Source organism: Mesoplodon densirostris, chromosome 7 (assembly GCF_025265405.1).
Source record: "Mesoplodon densirostris isolate mMesDen1 chromosome 7, mMesDen1 primary haplotype, whole genome shotgun sequence".
In the NCBI taxonomy this organism is placed as follows: Eukaryota; Metazoa; Chordata; class Mammalia; order Artiodactyla; family Ziphiidae; genus Mesoplodon; species Mesoplodon densirostris.
The window spans coordinates 9,088,574-9,111,760 of record NC_082667.1 but is presented as its reverse complement, the minus strand read 5'-3'; the positions used below and the strand labels follow the sequence as shown (position 1 = coordinate 9,111,760).

General features: G+C 39.0%; 1 protein-coding gene across 2 annotated transcripts in view; it reads left to right on the top strand.

The window, feature by feature from the left end:
* The window catches only part of RTN3 (reticulon 3), a 62,015-nt gene that overhangs the window by 30,360 nt on the left and 8,468 nt on the right, over nt 1-23,187 (top strand). The gene's annotated exons all lie outside the window — the stretch shown is intronic.

The window sequence follows — 23,187 nt, the reverse complement described above, 5'->3', positions numbered from 1 at the left end:
TTCTAGCTTTCTTCATTAGTTGTCAAAATTCTTAAAGGTAATTCTTGTGAGTGATGAGGCATATAGAAGTAAGGCAACAATCCAGAGTCTAATTCTGGCAAATACCTGCTTTAGTGTGACCTTAGACAACTGGCCAGATTGGTTTGGCATCTTCCTTTGTTAATATTCTCGTAGTTATTTTGCCCTGCTTCACAGTGTTGTAATAAATAAAGTACTGTGTAGTAATTATCAGTAAATCTCAACTGAGTTATTTAATCTTGTGTGAGAGGTTAAAAGGAGTATGGAAGTTTAGGATATTTGTCACTGACCAAATTCTGTGATTAGTAGATATTTTTAGATGATAATTAAAGAAGACTAGTATAATTAGACCAAGAAGCTAAAAGGTCTTCTTTAAGGTTTCAGAATTGAAAACCTTTTAAAATTGTCTTCATTTAAAATTGTCTTCTTTTAAAATATAAACTATAGCAAAATATATGAGGGTCTAGTTCTAAGTAGTATATCTGAGTAGTCTTCCTTTCTAAAGTAAAACCAGTTCTGTAATTATGTCCTGCCTAAAGTTGTTGGGGAAAAGAGGCAAAAGAAACAATGAAAAAATTAATGGTATTTTATTTTTCTTTTGCTGTTCTATGGTATATATGACAGTATATAACAAAGAACTAGAAATGACCTAGCAATTTTGTTTCTAGGTATGAATTCTAAGTTTAAAAAAAAAAAGCATTTATGTGCAAAAACAACTACAAAGATGTTCTTTGTAGGGCTGTTTATGATAGTGGCATATATCTCAGTATCTTAACAATTAGAGATTGTTTGAGTATCTTTTAATATATCTGTGCAGTCGAATACTATATAGCCATTGAAATTGTTATAGGTTGGTGTTTCTTTTTTTTTTTTTTTTTTTTTGCGGTACGTGGGCCTCTCACTATTGTGGCCTCTCCCGTTGCGGAGCACAGGCTCCGGACGCGCAGCCTCAGCGGCCATGGCTCACGGGCCCAGCCGCTCCGTGGCATGTGGGATTCTCCCAGATCGGGGCACGAACCTGTGTCCCCTGCATCGGCAAGTGGACTCTCAACCACTGCGCCACCAGGGAAGCCCCCTTTTTTTTTTTAAGAAATTGAAAAATATAGAAAAGTACAAAAAGACATACACTTGTATTTCTATATATTAGAATTAACTCTATTAATTGTTAATTAGTGATCATATTTGCTTCCAAACTAAAGGACCCTTTGATTACCACCTGACCCACTCCTTCCCCTTGCCCAGAGGGTAACTACCATCAGTGGAGCTGATAACATCCTTCCACTACATTTTAAATTGGTGCATGTGTGGTATTGTTTTGTATTTTTAAAGCTTTACTAATACTATTTTTGTTATGCAACTTGTTTCATTCAACATTAGGTTTTTTTTTAACTCTTCATGTTGAAATGTGTATAATTCTATTTAACAGCTGTGTAGTAATCAATTTTATTACTATGTTATTTCTCTTTTAATTATGATTTGGATTATTTTCCATTTTTTTACTATTATAGACAGTGCTGAAGTTAACATCCTTGTACTTGCCTGTTTTTACACATATGCACATACTTCTCTAGAGTCGTTGTGCCACTGCTTATCAGTCTCGCTTCTGGGTGTGTGCATTATTTTTCTAGTTACTGTCAATTTGCTGTCAAAGTTGAAGTTTCTTCTGTTATGTGAAAATGTTCATAATTAATTAATAAAAACTATATTATTGAATATAGCAGAGTTTTTATTACATGATGAATGCTTAAAGTAGAAAAAAACAAGTTAGAAAACAAGGTTTTCAGAATAATACCTACTTTGGTATCATTAAAAGTGAATCTGTATACCTACACACAGTGATTCTGAAGTAAATTTTTAAAAACAAGATCACGATGACTTTTCTTGCAATATGGCCAAGTAGGCTTTCACTGGACCTGATCTTTCTGCATGTAACTATGTCTCTGGACAAAATTGTGGGGGCAGCGAGGGAGCCCTGGAAACACTGGAAAATGAGCAAAAGCAGACAGATTCTGAAAAAGGGCTGACACTTTCAGAAAGAGATAGCATGAAATTAATTTTCCATTTTTACTGCTTTTAGCCAGAGGAAGGCTGAAGTTGGCACCTGGCAGCTTGGTTTAAAACTTAATAGAAAACTTATCAGAGGACAGAATTCAGGTCAGCCACAGCTGTTCAACCACTGAAAAGTGAGGGGAGGAGGAATCCTAGAAAGGAGAGATCTAGAGAGTGACAGCCTAAAATTCTGAGTATAAGCTCTCTATCTAAGCTTCTGTTTAATCCCTGAACCACAAAGATAAAAGAACTGAACTAAGATTTGAGGTATTGATTGCCCAGAGAGTTTGCAGTTTGGGTCTAAGCCAAATTTAATTGCATACTAAAACAGAAATATCGGTACTCTCCAGAGGAATATAACAGAGTCCAGAGGCTATACAGCATAATTTTCATAATGTCCAAGATATTATCTATAACTACACAACATTTTAAAAACCAGGAAAATATAACTTAGTCTGAAGAAAAAAGACAACCAACAGAAACTAACTTCATATGTTAGAATTGACAAACAGGTTTTAAGGCAGCTACTATAACTGATCAGTTGAAGTAAGGGAAAATATTCTTGCACTGAATGAAAACAAAGGAAACCTCAACTGAGAAATAGAAACAAAAAAGAGCAAAGTGGAATTCTATAATACAGCAGCTAAAATTAAAATTCACTGAGTAGCCTTAACAGTAAAACAGAGATGATAGAAGAGTCAGTGAACTCGATGATAGATGAACAGAAAACCACCCAACCTGAAGAATAGAAAGAAAAAAATATTACCAAGCGTCAGGGACTTTTGGGACAATGTTATAAGAGCTAACATGTATAGTTGGAATCCCAGAAACGAAGAAAGTGAGAGGCTGGAGAAGAACATATTTGAAGATAAAATGGCAGAAAAAAAACCTTCAAATTTTATGAAAAACATATTTACTGATTAAAGAAGCTTAGCAAACACCTACTAGGATAAGGATGAAGAAAACCATACCTTGGTATATGTGTCAGAGGTTCCCAAGACCACTGTCAGGCTCAATGATTTGCTAGAAGGACTCACAGGATTCAGAAGCTGTTGTACTCACTGTATACAGCAAAAGGACACATTAGAATTGACAAAGGGGAAAGACACATGGGATAAAGTCCAGGAGGAACCAGGTGCAAGCTCCAGGTGTCCAGTAGAGTCACACAGAGCTGTCCTTAATTCTCCTATCAAGGACACGTGACAACATGTGCAAAGTGCTGCCAACTAGGGAAGCTCACCCAGTCCTGGGTGTTCAGGGTGGCACGCAGTATCCCCATGACTTACCTCAGCTACTCAGACCCCAGCCACCTAGAGCAAGGACAGGTGTTTGCCATAAATCATATTGTTCAGGTAGACTTAAGTGGTCATGCTGGTACAGCATGGCCCAAGGCCCCAGGTATGCAAAAACACTTATCAGCCAGAATATGCCAAGGGCTCAGAGTTCATCTCCCAGGAGCCAGGAAAAGGCCAGTCCTGAAGACAGACCTTTCTTTGGCATGTTCAGGGTTTGAGCATTCCAGAACTGCCAAGTTAATCCTTTCCTTCCCAGTATATCTTAGTCAAATTGCTGAAACGAAAGATAAGGAGAAAACTGACCCATATAAAGGAATGACAATTATAATTAGAGCTTACTTCTTACCACTAACCACAGATGCCAGAAGACAGTGAAATAACATCTTTTAAAGTGCCAAACGGGGAAAAAAGTCAACCAGGATCTCTGTTCAGCAAAAATACCTTGCAAGAATGAAGACAAAATAAAGACATTTTTAGATAAAAGAAAACTAAGAGAATCTATCACTAGAAGACCTGTACTACAAGAAACAGAAAAAAGAAGTTCTTCAGATTGAAGGGAATTGATACCAGATAGAAACTTAGACCTTCAGGAAAGAATGAAGAGCATTGAAAATGGTAAATAGCTGAGTAAAAATAAAAGACATATTTTTTTCCTCTTCTTTAAAATATGTAAGACTGTTTGGGCTTCCCTCGTGGCGCAGCGGTTGAGAGTCCGCCTGCCAATGCAGGGGACGCGGGTTTGTGCCCCGGTTTGGGAGGATCCCACATGCCGCGGAGCGGCTGGGCCCGTGAGCCATGGCCGCTGAGCCTGCGCATCCAGAGCCTGTGCTCCGCAACGGGAGAGGCCACAACAGAGAGAGGCCCGCGTACCACACACAAAAAAATAAAATAAATAAAATAAAATAAAATATGTAAGACTGTTTAAAGGAGAAATTATAATGTGTGCGGAGATTATAATGTTTATTTCATGTGACAATTTATAACAAAAGACAAGAGTATGTGAATCTATACTATAGCAGGGGTTCCTACATTTTTTATGAAGTGGTACAATATTTTAAGTAGATTGAAAAGTCAAGGGTGTATGTCTCCCAAGAGGTGGGAGACTTGGTACGATCACTATGTTAGTGGACTGAAGACTACAATCAGAGTGACAGACTGCATAAAAATGCAAGACCTACTTATATGCTGACTATAAAAGATATGCATTAAATATAAAGACACAGGGCTTCCCTGGTGGTGCAGTGGTTGAGAGTCCACCTGCCGATGCAGGGGACACGGGTTCGTGCCCCGGTCCGGGAAGATCCCACATGCCATGGAGTGGCTGGGCCCATGAGCCATGGCCGCTGAGCCTGCGCGTCCAGAGCCTGTGCTCCGCAACGGGAGAGGCCACAACAGTGAGAGGCCCGTGTACCGCAAAAAATAAATAAATAAAAATGTTCTCAGACCATAATGAAATAAAAACTTTAAACAATGAAGATATCTAGGAAAATTCCCAAATATTTGGAAATTAAGCAAATCACTTTTATATAATCTATAGCTCAAAGAAGAAATCATGAGAAAAAAATTTAAATGTTTTAAACTGAATGACAGTGAAAATACAATATATCAAACTTGTGGAATGTAGTGCTGAAAGGGAAACTTATGGTTCTAAGTGCATGTATTAGAAAAGAAAAATATCTAAATTCAGTGATCTAAGGTTTCAACTTAAACTGGAAAAAGCAAAGCACATCCAAAGGAAGTAGAAGGAAAGAAAGAATAAAGATAAGAGCAGAAATTAAAGGAATAAAAAACATTAACAAAGCCAAAATTTGGTTCCTGAAAAAGATTAACAAAATTGATTTCTTGACTGATCAAAAAAAAAGCAAATACAGATTACCAATATTAAGCATGAAAAGGGTTATTTCAGATCCTACAGATATTAAAAGGACAATAGAATATTATGAACAACTTTATGCCAACTTAGATGAAACAAATTCCTTGAAAAATATAATTTACCAAAGCTAACACAATTTCTATTAAATCCATTATTAAAAATCTTACCAAAAAAAGTCGAGGCCCAGTGGTTTTACTGGGAAGTTTTTTCAAGCACTTAAGGAAAAAGGAGGAGAGAACACTTTCCAACTCATAGACTAGTATATGTATAGTAATACCAAAACTGGAGAAAGACACTACAAAGAAAATTATAGACTAGTATCCCTATGGAACATAATAAGATGAAAATTCCTTCACAAAATATTAGCAAATCAAAAAAAAAGGTTAGCAAATAAAAAAAAATTTAGCAAATCAAATCCAGCACTCTGTCAGATACAGAAAAGGTGTTTGAAAAAGCTCAACATCCTTTTCTGACAAAAATTTTCAGCAAACTAGGAATAGAAGGTAATCTCCTCAGTCTAATAAATAATATCTTTTGAAAACTATAGCTGACATTATGCTTAATGCCAAAATATTGGACACTTTCCTCTAACATTGGATACAAGGCCAAGATGCTCACCCTCACCATTTGTATTCAGCATTATACTGGAGGTCCTCCCCTTTGAATTAAGACAAGTAATAGAAATAAAAGGAATGACTATTGGAAAAGAAGTTGTTAAGCTGTCTTAATATGCAAATTACATGATTGTGTACACAGAAAATCCTAAGGAATCTATTGATACAAAGCAACTACTAAGACTAATAAGTGAATTTAATTTAGCAAGTTTACAGGATTTTAGGTTAATACACAAAACTCAGTTTCGTTTGTTATATACTAGCAACAAGTAATCAGAAAATTAAAAAGTTTTAAAGTTCCATTTACAATAGCACCAAAGCATAAAATAGGGATAAATTTAACCAAAAGAAAAAAATGTGTAAGACTTCTATACTGAAAATTACAAAACTTCAGAGAGAAGCTCAAGAATTGTCTAAGAAGAGAACCATGCTGTGTTCATGGATTGGAAACCTGGATATCGTAAAGAAGTCAGTCCTAGCCAGATTCACCTATGGATTCAGAACAGTTCAAAGTCCTTGAAGAATTTTTCAATAGAAATTGACAAGCTCATTCTAAAATTTCTTTGGAAGTACACAGACCTAGCAAATCCAAAGCAGTCTTGAAAAAGGACAAAATTGAGGGCTTGGAATAGTCCAAGACATTATGAAACTCCAGTAATAAAGACTGTGGAACTTGCAAAAGAGTCAACAAGTAGGTCAAAGAAACAGAGAATCCAGAAATAACACATTGCCAAAAATTTGGCAACTTAGCACAACTTTATTATCTCACAGTTTTCAAGGGTCAGGAGTCCAGGCACAGGTTAGCTGGATCCTCTGCTCAGGATCTCACCAGGCTGAAATAAAGTGTGATTCTGAAATCACCAGGTGTGAACCAGGGTTGGGATCTCATCTGAGGCTCAGGGTTCTCTTCCAAGCTCACTGATTGTTGGTAGGATTCACTGGAGGTTGAAGGACCGGATCCCTCTTTTCTAGCTTGCTGGCGCTGGGGCGGGGATCGTGCCCACCACCAGGAGGCTGCACTCAGATCCTGGTCTTGTGGCCCTCTCACAACATGGTAGCTTGCTTCTTCAAAGCTGTCAGGAGGGGCTTCCCTGGTGGTGCAGTGGTTGAGAGTCCGCCTGCCAATGCGGGGGACACGGGTTCGTGCCCCGGTCCGGCAAGATCCCACATGCCGCGGAGCGGCTAGGCCTGTGAGCCATGGCCGCTGAGCCTGCGCGTCCAGAGCCTGTGCTCCGCAATGGGAGAGGCCACAATAGTGAGAGGCCCGTGTACGGCAAAAAAAAAAAAAAAAAGCTGTTAGGAGAATTTCTCTCTAGTCTGCTGCAGTATCTTATATAACTGAAACTTAAACACGAGAGTGACTATCCCATCATATTCACAGGGTCTGCTCACATTTGGGGGTAGGAGGAAATATTAAATAAGGCATGTACACCGAGGAGTAAGAGTCTTGGGGCCATCTTAGCATTCAGCCTACCACAATCCCTACATCATATGATATGCAGAAATGAACTTAAAATGGAACATTAAAAACTAAAATCATGAAACTTTTAGAAGAAAGCATAGGAGAATATCTTCATGACTTGGAGGTAGACAAAGGTTTTTTAAGTCACAGAATGCACTAGCCATAAAATAAAGGATCGATGAGTTAGACTTAATCAGAAGTAAAACTTGCTCATTAAAAGACACCACTAATAGGCAAGCCATTGACTAGGAGAAAGTATTTACAAAACATGTGTCTTGATGAGGGACTAGTATCCAGGAAATATTTAAAACTACATTTCTACAATAAAAATGCAAACAACACAATAAAAAATTGGGCAGAAAAGATTCTGGCACTTACAAAAGATATACAAATAACCAGTAATCCAGTGAAAATGTGTTCAACTTCACAAGTCTTCATGTAATTAAAATAAGTTATCACTACACATCCACCTGAACGGCTAAAATTAAAGACTGACAACAACCAACTCTCAAACTATTGGTAAGAATGTAAAATAGTACAAATATTTTGGAGAAAGGTTGGCCAGTTTCTTAAGAGAACTAAACATGCATGTGTCCCATGACCTGGCAACTCCACTGCAGAGAAATGAAAACATTCATACAAACACTCGTATATGTTCATAGCAGTTTTATTCATCACAGCTCAAAGCTATTCATCGATTAAGGAGTAGATAACCTGTGGTATAGCTAGTTATCTTTTGATACTTGCAGCAAATACAGATGAATCTCAGAAATTATGAATAGTGGAAGAAGCAGTACAGAAGGGATTCATACTGCATGATTCCATTTATATGAAATCGTAGAACAAGCAAACTATTCTATGTAGGGGAAAGAACCAGAGCAGAGCAGTGGCTACTTCTTGGCATGTTGTCTGGGAGATAACATGAGAAAACTTTTTGGGGTGACGATAACGTTCTGTAGTTTGATAGGGTTACACAGGTGTGTGCGTGTGTCCCGACTCAGCGGATGTATTGTATATTTCATCGTATGGAAATCTTGTATCACAAGAATAACAGTAAATATTGAACTTTGTTAATGATATGCAAGCTGAAGATCATTTCCTGATATTTGTTATTTACTTTGAAATATATTTTTAAAAATTGGGCTAGTGGATAAGAAGAACAGATAAGTAAGTATAGTAAAACATTAATGATCATGGTGATGGTTACACAACAATGAATATACTTAACGTCACTGAACTACATACTTAAAAATGGTTAAGATGCTAAATTTTATGTTACGTATATCTACCACAGTAAAAAAATTAAAGTAAGACATTGCTAGTATTGAATAAAAATCTAGGTAGTGATTATATGGGTGTTCACTCTAAACGATTTCTAATGTGCTATATGTTGGGAGGAAGTTAAATGTTGGGGGGAATAAGGCAGAGTTGGGAAAAGCTGTCCCGGTTACCGAGCAGATACCCATTTTTTCCATGAGGGAGACACTCAGTAGAGCTCCCAGGAAAATAGAATGAGATCTCAGAAGTCAAGGTTATGTATATTACCTAATACTTCATTTTTAACATTTCTTTTGCTTATTACTGGTAAAGATTTTAGAGACTATGAGCTGTTTTTTAGAAGAAAATAATTTTATCACTTACTACAATAGTCTGAAACCATGTCATTTATCTGCCTTACTTAACAGACTGTCAAAGAAGCATCCAAGTCCAAGTGTGTTGTAACCATAGGAGAAGTGTCATGTTACCAATAACAAGACTAGCATCGGAAGATTGAATTAGAAATAAATGTGTGCAAAGGGCATAAAATCACTTTTTAAGTTTGGGCTTTCACAGTTATTAGCAATTAACTAGTGTTTTGTTTAATTTTAGATCGGATCTGGTTATCTTCTGCAGACTTAAGTCTAGACTTTCTTAGTTGGAGAATTAAGAAGTTGTCAAACGTGCAAATAACCAACTGTACTTGGAAAAAAAAAAAGGATAGAAAACTAAAGCCAGAGTTTTGTGCCTTTATCCTTTCCATCATGATTCAGCACTGCATTTATTATCTTTAATTATATTCTTTAGATAACTTAGTTCAGAAGTTCACATTTTCAGATCCACCTAGTTATTCTGTTGGGCAAGGGTAGTCAAGGCCATTTTGTCTTCTGTGCTTTTAAAATCTGAAATTGAAAGCAAGTGGGGTTGTTAGGTTATTTTAATGAATGAAAAACTTTTTTCTTGACCATCTTTGAGAAGACTGCTATCTTGAAAGGGGTTCCTACAAATTTCTTTGGCCTGCTGCCAGGTGCATCCGTGGCCAAAGCGTGTGTTTGTCTTTGACAGTGAGTTTTGTATTTTGTCTGTGATCCTTCTGTGCCGTTTTGAATGGAGTGTCTTTGGTAAGCATAAATCTGTAGTAGAGCAGACTATTAACCCATTTCAGCAGCCACAAAATTTGGATCTGAGTTTATAAACACATTATCCACAATGTCTTTTGCAACTCAAAAAGTGGCTTCACTTATTATGAACTATTAATGCAAAAGTAACCAAAGAAAAGAACTAATCAATGTGAAAATGTCTGCATACTTTTCTTTTTTTTTTTTATTTTTTATTTTTTATTTTTTATTTTTTATTTTTTTGCGGCATGCGGGCCTCTCACTGTTGTGGCCTCCCCCGTTGCGGAGCACAGGCTCCGGACGCGCAGGCTCCGGACGCGCAGGCTCAGCGGCCATGGCTCACGGGCCCAGCCGCTCCGCGGCATATGGGATCCTCCCAGACCGGGGCACGAACCCGTATCCCCTGCATCGGCAGGCGGACTCTCAACCACTTGCGCCACCAGGGAGGCCCTGCATACTTTTCTTTACATAAGTAATTATTCACATAAAAAACTGAACTGCCCATTTCCGTTTCCCCTTTTATTACTGAACAGTTTCCCTTTTGTGGTCATAAATCCTTTTTTTTTTTTTCTTTTAGCTCTTTCACTTACATTTAAATCTTGGAGATGTGTATTTACAAATTTTGTAAAATTAGTGCACAGAAGATAGAACATGTTGTATGGATCCTTAGTTGGTGATTTATTCCTGAAAATGAAAAAGATTATAGACTACTAAACCTTGAAATTTCTTGCACATTTATTCCTTTTCAGAATAAGCATTTGAGCAGCCTTTCTTTTCTTCGAGGTGTATACTTGGGAGAGTAAAGTTTGAGAATGGCTTTGGGAATGGTTGAAGTTGTCATGAAACCAAGAGATTTCCCCAAATTTAGGAATGAAAATCAACGGTGCTGCTGTTCTTTGAATTGGCAGGAACCAATTTTTTTCCCTCTGCCTTGAGATTACCTTTGGATGTGTTAGTGCCCTCTTTTGGTGTAAGAACAGTACTGCATCCTTAGATAATACGGGCAAGAGATAGATATCCTTAAAAGTTTTTAAAATAAAAAGTATGCTCACATTATAGAAGATTTGGAAAATAAAAGGAAGGACTGAATCAGTCATTCTACCAGCAATATAAACACTCTTGGTGAATACATACATTCATTGTCAGATGCTTCATCTGCCATTAGCAAAATAATTAAGGTAACTGAGAAATTATTGACTTTACTTACATAAATTTATACAGAGAAGGTGTATTATATATTGAAATGGATTCTAAGCAATACTTAGTGCAGCACAAGACTTTAAACATATTGAAACATAACTAGAAACAAGGGTCTTTCAAATGAAAATAAATTTTAGGTCATGTGATAATAATAATAAAGTTATAATTGAAAAGTAAGGAAAACACTGACTTTGCACTTCTGAGAACTTTTGGCTTTCATTTTTTTTTCTAGTACCCATTGAACTAGCTTGGGTCAGTATTCAGGACTTTGGAAGAGGCTAGCCAAAGCTTAATTCTGTCTCTGTCAGGTAGTGTACTAGAGTGGCAGTTTGTTAGCCCACTGGCTCTCAATTAAGATCTTCTTTTCCTGTGGATAGATTCAAGGAGGTAGACTTTGTCAGGCCACGGTGTTTGAATGTGGAGGGTGAGGGAGAAGGAGTGGTGAGCCCTGTTTCCGTAACTCTGTCTTGGGTTACTGCATGGAGGGTAGAATAAATGGGGTTTGAGGTGTTATGAGGTGCCTCTAGGTGATCTCTTCTGTTCCCATGGCTTTAGGTTTCCACCTCTATGTCAAAATCTCCTGAATCTATGCTAGTCCAGCCTAACCTGTAGGCCTACCTGTCGCATTGCATTTACCTCCTGGCTCTCTGCCTCCCTCTAACCTTTTACAGGCCATTCTCTTTACTTAATCATAGTGCTGACAGTGCAACTTCTTTTTCATTGGAAATTTTATGTTGAAGCTTGGTATGTAAAATAGATCAAAGGAGCTGATTTGGTTGAAAACGTCCCTAGTAATCCCCCAATCTTAATTTCTTAGTATCATAGCAACAAAGAGGAAAGGAAAAAAACTTTAATTCTCTGTAGCAGGTTTTAACTTTAGTTCTTCAATTTTCCATTTTAATTGTAGCAGGAATTAGCAGTCAAATGAATAATAATAATAATAGCTAACATTTGTATTACTACCTAATCAATAGTGTTCTGAGCGCTTCTACATATTAACCCATTTAATGCAGGCAACATCCCTAAAAACCAGATACTGTATGATTCCATTTTGCAAATGAGGAACCCAAGGCACAGAGAGGTTAAGTGTCTTGCTCAGAATCACACAGCTAGTAAATAGAAGAGGATGCAAACCCAGGCAGTCTGGAGCAGAGTTTGTTGTTTGCTGTACTGATTCTGAAGCTGGGGATAAAGCGGGTCACCAAGTAGGGATCTGGGGCCAAGTGGAAGCCAGGAGGTATGAAGGGGCTCCAAAGAGAAAACTGGAATAATCCCTGAAATAAACATTGCTTAATTCACAATTGTACCTAAAGCTGGATCTAACTAATGCCTTTCATAATCATCTCTGATGTTGCCTTAGCATCCAGGACCATAGGTTGCTCATCTCTGACACAGTAACCAGATTTCTAGAGTAAAGTTTTCTTTGTTGGTAATTTTTAAATAAGATTTAATCTTTGTAAGTATGTGTACATTTGTTGTTTATAAATAATACTTCTGAGTCGTTTAAGGGGTTGGGACACTGTTCTGTTATTTATCAGACATTTATAGACAATACAGAGGTAAGCTTGGGCTGGTTAGATTATTATGAAGTCTGAATTCATAGTAAAAGACTTCAAATTAAAAAGGTTTTACTGTACATTATTCTTCCTTTTCCTCTGATTCTGTCTCATGCATAATTGTTAAGTTTTTAATTTGTTAGATTAACCACTTGAAGACCAAAAATGATATATATTACCTCCTGGTCATTTAAGTTTTTTTTAAAAAACAACTTTATTAGGGCTTCCCTGGTGGCGCAGTGGTTGAGAGTCCGCCTGCCGATGCAGGGGACGTGGGTTCGTGCCCCGGTCCGGGAAGATCCCACATGCTGCGGAGTGGCTGGGCCCGTGAGCCATGGCCGCTGAGCCTGCACGTCCGGAGCCTGTGCTCCGCAACGGGAGAGGCCACAACAGTGAGAGGCCCGCGTACCGCAACAACAACAACAACAAAACAACTTTATTGAGGTATAATTGCTATGCAATAAATTGCATATATTTAAAATATACAGTTTGATAAGTTTTGACATATGTATACACTCATGAAACTATCACAATCAAGATGATGAACATCTCCATCACACAAAAATTTCATTGCTCCCTTTTTTTTTTTTTTTTTTTTTTTGCAGTACGCGGGCCTCTTACTGTTGTGGCCTCTCCCGTTGCGGAGCACAGGCTCCGGATGCGCAGGCTCAGTGGCCATGGCTCACGGGCCCAGCCGCTCTGCGGCATGTGGGATATTCCCGGACCGGGGCACGAACCCGTGTCGCCTGCATTAGCAGGCGGACTCTCAACCACTACGCCACCAGGGAAGCCCTCATTGCTCCCTTTTTTAATCTCTCCCTCCTGACAGACAACCACTGATCTGTCTGCTGTCACTAGATTGGTTTGCATTTTCTAGAATTTTATATATATGGAATCATAAAATATGTGTACTATTTTTTTTTATCTGGCTTCTTTAACTCAACCTAATTTTTTTGAGATTCATCCATGTTGATGAGTGTATTACTGAGTAGTTTTCCATTGTATGGATATACCATTGGTTGACAGACGTTTGGGTTATTTTCAATTTTTGCTGAATTTTGATTTTCAGTTTTGCTTATTTATTTTACAAATAAAGCTGCTATGAACATTCATGTCTTTATATGGACAAAATGTATTCTTTTCTCGGGTAAATACAAGTGAAATGGCTGGATCATAGGATAGTCGTAGTTAACTTTGTAAGAAACTGCTGAATTTTTTTTTCCAAAGTGGTTTGCATTATTTTATATTCCAGCCAGCCATGTATGAGAGTTGCGGTTCTTCCATGTCCTCACCAACACTTGGTATGGTCAGTCTTTTAACACTAGACATTGTGCCAGGTACATAGTAGGCTCTCATTGTGGTTTTAATTTGCATTTCCTTAATGACTAACGGTGGTAAGCATCTATTCATGTGTTTACTTGCTATCCATATATCTTCTTTGATGAAAATTCTGTTCAAATTTTGACTAGTTTTTATTGTGTTTGTTTTTGATAACGGGTGTGTGTGTGTGTTTATACACATTCTGGATACAAGTTGTTTATCAGATACGTTCTTCGCAAATACTTTCTCCAGTCTGTGGCTTATCTTTTAATTCTTTTAACAATGTCCTTCAAAAAGAGTAGAAGTTCTGGGCCTCCCTGGTGGCGCAAGTGGTTGGGAGTCTGCCTGCCGATGCAGGGGATGCGGGTTCGTGCCCCGGTCTGGGGGGATCCCATATGCCGCGGAGCGGCTGGGCCCGTGAGCCATGGCCGCTGAGCCTGCGCGTCCGGAGCCTGCGCATCCGGAGCCTGTGCTCCGCAACGGGGGAGGCCACGGCAGTGAGAGGCCCGCGTACCGCAAAAAAAAAAAAAAAAAAAAAAGAGCAGAAGTTTTTAATTTTGATGAAATATAGTTTTCCAGTTTTTTCTGTTATGTATCAAATGTTTATTGTTGTATATAAGAAATTTTTCCCAATTCCAAGGTCACAGAGATTTTTGTTTGTTTTCTTCTAGTAGTTATATAGTACTAGGTTTACATTTAAGTCTGTGATTCTTGTGTGTTAATTTTTACATGTCATGTGAGGTATTGATAAAAGTTTGGGGATTTTTGCACATGTATATTCTGTTGTTCTGGCACCATTTGTTGTAGACTCTCATTTCTCCCCTGAATTGACTTTGCAAGTTTGTCAAAAAACAGTTTGTCCGTGTATGCGTGGGCCTGTTTATGGACTTTGTATACAGTGTCATTGCTCTGTTGCCTGTCTTTAAGCCAATAGTACACCATCTTGATAATGGTAGCTTTATATTACCATTGAAATCAGACAGTGTTAGTCCTTCAACTTTGTTTTTCTTCACAGTTGTTTTGGCTCTTCTAGGTCCTTCGCATTTCCATAGGAATTTTAAAATCAGTTGGTCTATTTCTATTTTAAAAAGCCTACTGGAATTACTTAGAATTATAGATAAATTAACACCTTAGCAATTTTGAGTCTTTTAACCCCTGAAAACAATATAGCTTTCCATTAATTTAGGTCTTCATCTGTTTCTCTTAGCAGTATTTTATAGATTTCAGTGTACAGGTCTTATACATCTTCTGTTAGATTTATGCCTAAGTATTTCATATTTTCATGCTGTTTTAAATGGTGTTTTTAGCTCAGTTTCTTATTGGTTAATACTAATATATGGAAATATAGTTAATTTTGTGTCCTGCAACCTTGCTAAAACTTATTACCTTTTTTGTAGATTCTGTCAGATTTTCTACATAGGCACTCAAGCCATCTGTGAATAATGACAGTTTTACTTCTTCCTTTCCAATTTGATGCCTTTTAATTTATTGTTCTTGATTTACTGCACTGGCTAAAACCTCTAATACAGTGTTCAACAGAAGTAGTAAGAGAATATCCTTGCCTTCTTTCATTAAATATGATGTTAGCTCTACATTTCTTGTAGATTACCTTTATCAAGTTGAGGAGATTCCCTTCTGTCACCTAGTTTGCTGAGAGGTTTTATCAAAAGGGATATTGGATTTTGTTTTTCTGTATGTTTTGAGATGATCATATGGTTCTTCCTCTTTAGTTTGTTGATATGATGAATTATACTGACTGATTTATGAATGCTACACCAGTCTTGGATTTTTGCAAAAAGACACTTGGGGCTTCCATGGTGGTGCAGTGGTTGAGAGTCCGCCTGCCGATGTGGGGGACACGGGTTCGTGCCCTGGTCCGGGAGGATCCCACATGCCGCGGGGCGGCTGGGCCCGTGAGCCATGGCCGCTGGGCCTCTGCGTCCGGAGCCTGTGCTCCGCAGCGGGAGGGGCCACGGCAGTGAGAGGCCCGCGTACCGCAAAAAAAAAAAAAAAAAAAAGACACTTGGTCATGATATACTCTGTTAACATATTGTTGGGTTGCATTTGCTAAATTTTTGTTAAGAATTTTTACATCTATGTCCATGAGCAATATTGGTCTATAGCTTTCTTTTCCTGTAATGTCTTTGTCTAGTTTTGGAATCAGGGTAATGCTGGCCTTATAAAATGTATTGGTAAACATTACCTTCTCTCTTCATTATCATGGAAGAATTGTGTAGAATTGCTATTATTTCTTGTTCAGTGTTTGGCAGAATTCCCCAGTGATGTAGAATTCCCCTGGAGTTTTCTGAATGGGAAGTATTTTAAATTTTATTTATTTATTTATTTATCTTTGCTGTGTTGGGTCTTCGTTTCTGTGTGAGGGCTTTCTGTAGTTGCGGTGAGCAGGGGCCACTCTTCATCGCAGTGCGCTGGCCTCTCACTATTGCGGCCTCTCTTGTTGCAGAGCACAGGCTCCAGATGCGCAGGCTCAGTAGTTGTGGCTCACGGGCCTAGTTGCTCCGCAGCATGTGGGATCTTCCCAGACCAGGGCTCGAACCCGTGTCCCCTGCATTGGCAGGCAGATTCTCAACCACTGCACCACCAGGGAAGCCCGGAAGTATTTTATCTATAAGTTTTGTTTCTGTAATAGATATGGGACTACTCAGTTTATCTATTTCTTGAGTGAGCTTTGATAGTCTGTGTCCTCTTCATCTAACGTGTCTAGTTTATTGGCATAACAGTGATCATTATATTTCCTTATCCTTTTAATGTCTTTAGAATCTGTAGTGATGTCACCTCTCTGATTCCTGATATTGGCAATTTGTGTATTGCACTTTTTTTTGATCAGTCTAGCTAGAGTTTTATCTATTTTATTGATATTCTCAAAGAATCAACTTTGGTTTCATTGATTTTTCTCTGTTGTTTTTCTGTTATCTGTTCATTGAGATCTGCTCTGGTTTTTCCTCTTTCCTTATTTCTGTTTACTTGGCGTTCAAGTTGTTCTTTTCTCTAGTTTTTTAAGGTTGAAACTGAGATCACTGATCTCTCATCTTCTTTTATAATATAGGCACTTGGCTGGATCCCACTGATTTTGATTTTCATTCAGTTCAGAATACTCAGTAATTTCCCTGTTGATTTTTTTCTTTGGTCTGTGAGTTGTTTAGAAGCGTATTTAGTTTATACAAAGTTTAATATTGGTTTTCCCAGTATCTTTCTGTTATTGTTTCTAATGTAATTACGTTATAGTCAGAAAACATGAAAGTGTCTTGAATCCTTTTCAAGACCCAGAATTTAGTGTATCTTGGTAAATGTTCCACATGTATTTGAAAAGAATGTATATTCTGCTGTTATTGTGTGGAGTGTTCTTTCAAATGTCAAGAAGGTCAAGTTGGTTAATAGCATTCAAGTCTTATATTCTTATTGATTTTCTGTCTACTTATTCTGCCAGTTATTGAGAGAGGTGTTGAAATCCCTGACTATAATTGCAGGTTTGTCTGTTTGTTTTTTTAACACCTTTATTGAGATATAATTCACATACTATACAATTCATCCATTAAAGTGTACAGCTAAATGGTTTTCTGCCATCACCACTATCCAATTTTAGAACATTTTAGTCCCCCCACAAAAAAGAAACCCCATACCTGTTAGCAATCACTCCCCATTTCCCATCACCACCACCACAACCCTAAACAACCACTCATCTACTTTCTCTCTCTACAGATTTGCATATTCTAGATGTTTTATATAAATGGAATCATACAATATGTGGTCTTTTGTAATCAGTGTCTCACACTTGGCCTAATGTTTTCACGTTTTGTCTGTGTTGTAATATGTAGCATCAGGACTTTATTCCTTTTTATTGACAAATAATTATTGCATTGTATGGATATACTACATTTTATTTGTCCATTCATCAGTTAATGGATGTTTACATTGTTTCCACTTTTTCCCTGTTGTGAATAACGCTTCTGTGAACATTGGCATACACAGATTTTTGTGTTGTATGTTTTTATTTCTCTTGGCCATTTGCTTAAGAGTGGAACTCCTGGGTCATATAATAACCCTATGTTTAACTTTTGAGGAACTGCTAAATTGTTTTCCAAAGTGGGTGCACCATTTTTCATTCCCACTAGGAATGAATGAGGTTTCTAATTTCTCCACATCCTTGCCAATATTTGTTATTGTACTTTTTATTATAGCCATTCTAGTGGGTTCACCGTGGTTTTGATTTGCATTTCCCTAATGACTAATGATGTTAAGCCTCTTTTTATGTGCTTATTGGCCATTTGTATATCTTTGGAGAAATGTCTATTTGGATCCTTTCTGTCTTTTTTTTTTTTAACATCTTTATTGGAGTATAATTGCTTTACATTGTTGTTTTGGTTTCTGCTGTATAACAAAGTGAATCAGCTATACGTATACTTATATCCCCACATCCCCTCCCTCTTGTGTCTTCTCATTTTTATTATGTTTTTTATTTTTTTCATTTAGGCTGTTCTTTTTATTATTGAGTTATAATTCTTTATTCTTATATATATATTGGACACAAATACCTTATCAGATAAGTAATTTGCAAATATATTCTCTCATTCTATGAGGTTTCTTGTCATTTTCTTGGTACTACTTATAGCACAGAGGTTTTTTAGTTTTGATATAGCCCAATTTATCTATTTTTTCTTTTGTCATTTGTGCTTTTGGTATCATGTCTGAGGAACCATTGCCTAATCCAAGATCAGAAAGATGTGCTCCTGTGTTTTCTTCTAAGAGTTTTAAGACACTTTCTCAGTTTTCTGAAACAACCATTTCATATCTTTTTCTCTCTCCATAAACCGTCTTCACTCCCCTGCCCTCTTCCAGCTGATGACCTCAGCTCCCTTTTGTTGAGAAAATAAAAACATCCAGACAGGAGTCCCTCCTCTTCCATTCTTCAGATCCGTGAATGGGCCTGTGTCTATCTCTCTTCATCCTCTTCACTATGTTATTCTAACAAGGATCAGTCCCTTCACCTGGCCTCTGGATCTCCGTCCCTCCTTTCTCCTGGGCGTCACTGCTTCTGCTCCCTATCTTCAGTCTCCCTTTGCTTGTGACTGCATAGAAGCGTGCTTTAGTGTTTCCCATCTGTTAAAACCATCCCTTGGCTCTGAATGTCTCTACTCCCCTTCACAGCCAAACTTCTTAGGCATTTTCTCTCACACTGCCTCCATGTCTCACCACTGATTCCTCTTCAGCCCCCGCCAGCTGTTCACTGAACAGCTTTGATCAGATCACCAACTATCTCCATATTACTAAGTCCAGGATCACTTTTTTCCTTATTCAACCTCAGCAGAACTGGTATTCAACCTCAGCAGAATTGGCCCGTTTCCACATCCTTCTCCACAAAGCACTCCTTTTTCAGCTTCTGTGATGCCATACATACTCTCCTAGTTACCCCCTGCTTCCTTGGTTATTTCCTCTGTTTCCTTTCTCTAGTTCGTCTACTTTTACTCAGCTACTAAGTATTGGAGTACCTCAGAATTAAGACTGGGCCTTCTTCCATATCAATACTACGTAACCTCTTCCATTACTGTGACTTTTTTTTTTTTTTTTTTTGGGCGTAGTTGGCAGTCCATGACTCTTAATATTATTTGTGTGCTGATGATTTCCAAATGTGTATCTCCAGCTCAGACTTGTCCTGTTTGCTTCCCACTGGTAGATCTAACCACCTTCTTTATGGATGTCTCTAGACATCCATCCCAAAACTAACATGGCCCTTTCTCATCTCAGTAAACGACACCACATCCATCCATTTGCTCAGGCCCCAAAACTAGGTCTCATCCATATTTCTTTCCCCCATCACCTCCCATATCCAGTTCATCACCAAGTTCTGTCTGTTCTGCCTCCAAAATATAGCCTGTCCACTCTGCTCCATCCTGACCTCATCTAAATGACAATCATTTCTTATTTGAAGCCCCGTGTTAGCCTCCTAGGGAGTCTGCCTGTACTCTTGCCCCATCCCAATCCATTTTCTATACAGCAGTAAAAGTGTTCCTCTTCTTAAAATATATCATGTTGGGACTTCCCTGGTGGCGCAGTGGTTAAGAATCCACCCGCCGATGCAGGGCACACGGGTTCGTGCCCCGGTCTGGGAAGATCCCACATGCCGCGGAGCGGCTGGGCCTGTGAGCCATGGCCACTGAGCCTGCGTGTCCAGAGCCTGTGCTCCGCAACGGGAGAGGCCACAACAGTGAGAGGCCCACGTACCACAAAAAAAAAAAAAAAGAATCCGCCTGCCAATGCAAGGGACACGGGTTCAAGCCCTGGTCTGGGAAGATCCCACATGCCGTGGAGCAACTAAGCCCCTGTGCCACAACTACTGAGCCTGTGCTCTAGAGCCCTCGAGCCACAGCTGCTGAGCCCGCATGCCTAGAGCCCGAGCCCATGCTCCACAACAAGAGAAGCCACCACAATGAGAAGCCCGTGCACCACAAGGAAGAGTAGCCCCCGCTCGCCTCAACTAGAGAAAGTCCGTGCACAGCAACGAAGACCCAATGCAGCCAAAAATAAATAAATAACATAAAAAAAAATATATATATATATATCATGTTATTCCCCTGCTTGGCCTTCTTTAGTGACTTCCCATTTCACCTGAGGTAAAGTCCAAGCTCCTTACTCTGCTCTGTGAAAATACTCCATGATCTAGTCCCTGCCAGGCTCTCCAGCCTTATTTCACACCGCTCTCCCCTTCACTCACTACACACCATCTACACTGGCCTTCTGCCCTCCCCTAAGGAATGCCAAAGCCCACCACCACCATCCCCAAGAGCCTGTGCACATGAATCTTCTAGCCTAGAATACCCTTCCCCTGGCTTTTTTTTTTTTTTTTTTTTTTTTAATTTTTTTTTTTTGCGGTACGTGGGCCTCTCCCTGTTGTGGAGCACAGGCTCCGGACGCACAGGCTCAACGGCCATGGCTCACGGGCCCAGCTGCTCCGAGGTATGTGGGATCTTCCCGGACCGGGGCACGAACTCGTGTCTCCTGCATCGGCAGGCGGACTCTCAACCACTGCGCCACCAGGGAAGCCCTCCCCTGGCTTTTCTGCATGGCCTGCTCATCCTTCATGTCGCACCTTTAGTGTCAACTCCTCAGAGAGGCTTTTCCTGACCACCGTACCTACAGTAGTGCATGTGTGCACACACATGACTCTCCTCATACCACAATGGGTTTGTATGCTTACCGGCCTCGGTTACAAGTGACATGTATCTTGTTTGTTATTCATTGCTTCTCTTCCCCACTGGAATGTGAGTAAGGACCTTGTTTGCTTTGTTTACTGTTGTGTTGTATTCCCAGTTCCTAGCACTTGCCTGGCCCGTGGTAGCCACTAAATTAAAGCTTACTGAAAGAGAGAAGGATGGGAAAGGAAGGAAAGAAAACACATTAAAAATAGGGAATTTCCTGTTTTAAAAAGTCTTACACTGACATAGTAAGAGCAGATGAATAAAAGTAGAAGAGCAAAAGAACATTTCATGGAATCGAACCGTTGCAGCTTCTTGCTGGTTTCCTGGTTATGAAATAAACACTAAACCTAAGTCTAGTGGTTTCACATTTTAAACTTTTGGCATCTGTCTCCTTTCTTGCTTTTCCTACGTGTGTTTCATCCTCCTAACTCTCCCTCAAGGATCAGAGAGGAAAATGTTTGCAGACTATGCCTGTTTCCTTTGTTTGATATTGTGTACTCAGAATCCTTGGTCCACTGTACTTGATAGGAGTTAGGTGCAGAAACTTGACTAGATTGAGAGAGATTATCAGAAAACAAATGAAAGTTGTGATTATGCCACCTCTTGGTCATTAGCTTAGTTTAGCTCATGTTTAAGTATTCAGCAACAGCTATGAAGAGCCTGCTATGGATAAATAAAGTGACAAGTGCTCTGACGAAACATAAGGCAGAATGAGGAGGTAGATGAGTGATAGATAGAGAATGAGGAGAAGGAGAGGATGTGAGATAGGGTGGGCAGTCTCTGAGGCGGTATCCCATGCACCAGGACCTGAATGGGGTAAAGGAGCAAATTGTGGGAAGTTGTGGACAAAGAGCATCCCAGAGGTTTGTGGTATTGAACCATCTTTTCCTAGCTTTCCCTCTATTATCCCCCTTCTAATCAGTATGTTCCTGCTTCTAGCCCAGACCACAATTCTACCGTTGTTTTTAAGGCCGAGCCGAGGGCCTTCCATACTGTTATGCAGTTTGTATACTGCACACCTATAGGGGGCACCAGTCACATGTGTTATCATTGTAGGTTTGACTGTTTCATCACTGTTTTCCAGCAGATGGCAGTAAAGTTCACGAGGAAGGGTGGCTTTTTCTAATTTGCACAAAGGTAGATTTGCATTTAGGCTAATGTTTTTATGCCTTTTTCCTTCTCCAATACATTAAGGTCTTTTTCTCTCTAGGCCCAACCTTATCCTCTAAGCTTTTCTCTTTCTTTCCTTCTTTCAAATATTTCAAACTTAAAGAATTGTAAGCATAGTATGAAAAACTCCCATATAACCTTTGCTCTAGTTCACCAATTGTTAACATTTGACCACTTTTGCTTTATCACTCCCTCCCTCTCTCTATAGAACATGTTTTTTCCTGAACCGTTTAAGAACTGCTTGCAAACGTCCTTCCCCTTTACCCCTAAATATTTTGGAGTATGTTTCCTTCAAACAGAAATTGTTTGGAATTGTTTTGCGTAGCCACAGTATATTTATTTATTTATTTATTTATTTATTTATTTTGCGGTATGCGGGCCTCTCACTGTTGTGGCCTCCCCCGTTGCGGAGCACAGGCTCCGGACGCGCAGGCTCCGGACGCGCAGGCTCAGCGGCCATGGCTCACGGGCCCAGCCGCTCCGCGGCATATGGGATCCTCCCAGACCGGGGCACGAACTCGCATCCCCTGCATCGGCAGGCGGACTCTCAACCACTTGCGCCACCAGGGAGGCCCCACAGTATATTTATTGAATTTAGGAAATTCAACATTGATACAGTACTTTTATCAATTATATAGTGTACATTCAATTTTTTTCACTTGTCCCAGCGATGTTCTTTATAGCTGTTTTTACCCCCTTATCCAGTCTATGATCACAGTTTGCATTTATGTGTTGTCAAGTCTCTTTACTCTCCTTTAATCTGAAAAAGTTCTTCAGCTTTTTCTTGTCTTTCATACCATTGATATTTTTGAAGAATACTGGTCAGTTGTTCTGTAGACTTTTCTCAAACTGGTTTTATCTGGTGCTTTCTCATTAGATTCAGGTTATATGGTTTGGCAAGAATACCATTGAAGTGATGTGCTGTTCTCAGTGCATTACATCAAGAGGCACATGGTATCTGTTTGTTCCATTACTAAGCATTCTGTGTTGAAACTGTTCTTGTAGTCATACGAACTGTGACATACATATATGGATTATAGT